Raw genomic sequence first — 3276 nt, forward strand, 5'->3', positions numbered from 1 at the left:
ATGCGTCATCACATTCGTACAAACAGGTAAACTAACTAAGTTGTCAATTTTTGAATATATATATTCGTAAAACCTACTTTATAATATAATTGCTGTTGGCTCTAGTGGATATCTCCTTGCCTGAAATAGTATGTGATACCAAAGTTTTACTGTATTTATGTAATCGTTAAGGCATTGATTTTCAATTCTAAGATTAATCTCTGACTTAAATCATGAAGACATAAAATATACAAGTTCTCAAGAAACTTACGGTTTGGATGAGAAATCTAAGCCATTTTTCCACACCGACAAATTACTATTGTTTCTGTGGTAGAGTTGAATCCATGGAAATTGAATGAAAACGTACAAAAAATTCTATAAGACAAACATTTTTTATGAGAAATTAGGTAATTAAATTCATACAAACAACTAAGTTGGCCACAGCTGAAGGATGAGGAGGACAATGAAGAGGTTGGGTGACTGCTTAGTTAAATGCACAGCCCACCAACACCTGATGCAATTAGTGAATAAGCAAACCAACCATGTCTCACATGCAGAAATTGTTGTGACCCCACCAGCTGGCCTAGCATATCCACCATCCAGAGGATCCCACAATGCTTTGCGGAAATACACAGGTCTCTGAATCAACTGAAACACCTCAAGATTCACGTGAATTTATGCAACAGCTGCAACAGAAGCAGCAGCCTCCTAACAAACTTGCCAAAGGAACAGAAAAGTTTATAAACAAATTGGGAGACAAAAAACATATATTATTGATTGATGCAGAAAAAGCATCTGATAAAATCCAACACCCTACTTTGATAAAAACTCTTTTAAGGCCTTAGATGACAAACCTATAGCCAACATCATACTAAATGAGCAAAAACTAAAACCATTTCTCCTAATAACAGGAACAAGACAAGGATAACTGATTTCACCACTTATTCAGCATAGTCCTGGAAATCCTCGCTGTAGATCAGACAGGAAGGAATAAAAGGCAACCAAATTGGAAAAGGAGAAGTAAAGCTGTGACTACAGATGATATGATACCGTACATAGAAATCCTTAAGACTCCACTTAAAGGCTACTAGATTTAATGAATGAATATTGACAACATAGCAGGATACAAAACTAATGCCTAGAAATCTATGTCAATTTTATACACCAAAATGAATTCAGAGAAAGAGAAACTAAAAAAAAAAAATAACATTTACCATTGTAACAAAAAAATTAGGATACCTAGGAATTAACTTTAGTACGGAGGTAAAAGGCCTATACATAGAAAATTACAATACATTAAAAGAAAGAGATACAGGAAGATATAAACAAGTGGAAGAATATACCGTGTTCATGAATCGGTAGAATCAACATCATTCAATTGTCCATACTACACAAAGCAACCCTATAGATTCAATGCAATCCCTATTAAAATGGTATATTTCATAGATCTAGAACAAACACTCCAAAACTTTATGTGGAAACAAAAAAGATCCCAAATAGCCACAACAATCTTGAGAGAGAAGTATAAAGTTGGAGAGATTATAATATTAGATATTAAATTATACTACAAAGCCACTGTAATCAAAACAGCCTGGTATTAGCACAAGAATAGGAATGTAGATCAATGGAACATAGTGGAGAACCAAGAAATTGACCCAAACCATTATCTTCAAATAATATTTGACAAAGGAGGCAAGAGCATACAATGGAGTAAAGAGCATACAATTGAGTAAAGACAGCCTCTTCAATAAATGGTGTGGAGAAAATTGGACAGATACATGCAAAAACAAAATGAAAAGAGACCACCAGTTTACACCATACACAAGAATAAACTCAAATACATAAAAGGCTTAATTGTAAGTCATTAAACCATAAAATCTTAGAAGAATCCATAGGCAACTAAATCTTGGACATCACTCATAGCAGTATGCTTGTGGCTACATCTCCAGGGCAACGGAAACTCATGATAAAATAAACATATAGGACTACATCAAAATAAGAAGCTTCTGCACAGCAAAAGAAACCATCAACAAAATGAAAAGGGAGCCCAATGCATGGGTGAACATATTTGCCAATGATACAGCTGATAAAGGGTTAATACACAAATTATATAAGAAATCGTACAACTTAACAAAAGACAAACAAACCAATTTAAAAATGGACAAAGGACCTAAAAAGACACTTCTCCAAAGTTGACATACAGAAGGCCAAGAGACAAATAAAAATCCTAAGAAACCCAAAACATGCCTCAGAAAGAATGTATGCACCCCTATGTTCATAGCAGTGCAATTTACAATAGCTAAGATGTGGAAACAGCTCAAGTGCCCATCAGTAGATGAGTGGATTTAAAAGGCATGGTATATTCACACCATGGAATACTATGCAGCAGTATAAAAGAAGGATTTCTTACTCTTTGAGACAGCATGGAAGACCTGGAGATATTGTGTTAAGCAAAAGAAGCCAGTGAGAAAGATAAGTATCATATGATCTCACCCAATGAACAAAATTAAATGAACAAAATTAAATGATGAACAAAACTTACCCAAAACATAAAAGTATAGAATAGACTGTTGAATCTCAGAGGGAAGGCTGGGGTAGGTGGGTGGGGAGGGAGAGATTAACTGAGAAACTTATATACATACTAAAGGCCCAGTGCACAAAAATTTGTGCACTCGGGGTGAGGGGGTCCCTCAGTCCTGCCTGTGCCCTCTCACAGTCTGGGACCCCTCGGGGGTGACCACTTGCTGGCTTAGGCCTGCTCCCTGGGGGTTTAGGCCTAAAATGGCAGTCAGACATCCCTCTGGCAGCCAGGCAGGCCTCGGTGGATGTCCATTTGCCAGCGGGAAGCAGACCTAAGCTGCAATCAGACATCCTTAGAGCTGCTGAGGAGGCAGGAGAGGCTCCCACCACCACTGCTGTACTGACAGCCATCAGCCTGGCTTGTGGCTGAGCAGAGTTCCCACATGTGAGAGTGCCCTGACCACCAGAGGGCAGCTCCTGCATTGAGCGTCTGCCTGCTGATTGTCAGTGTGTGTCATAGTGACCAGTCATTCCCAGTCTTTCTGTTGTTAGGTTCAGTTTGCATATTACCTTTTTACTATATAGGATAGAGGCTGGTGCACGGGAGGGGGCCGGCTGATATGCCCTGAAGGGTGATCCGGATCAGGGTGGGGGTGCCTGGTCAGCCTGGATGACAGGCAGATGACTGTTTGCAGCTGTTCACACCCCCTTCAGGGTGGAGGACCCCACTGGGGTGCCTGGCCAGTATGGGTGAGGAGCTGAGGGCCATTTTGAGAC

The 3276-nt window shown here is 39.2% G+C and overlaps 1 pseudogene; it reads left to right on the forward strand.

Annotated features, from left to right (window-relative positions):
• LOC102756388 overlaps positions 1-3276 on the forward strand; it is a 4495-nt pseudogene continuing 1219 nt past the window's right edge.

This window comes from Myotis davidii, unplaced genomic scaffold (genome assembly GCF_000327345.1).
Source record: "Myotis davidii unplaced genomic scaffold, ASM32734v1 scaffold1819, whole genome shotgun sequence".
NCBI classification, from domain to species: Eukaryota; Metazoa; Chordata; class Mammalia; order Chiroptera; family Vespertilionidae; genus Myotis; species Myotis davidii.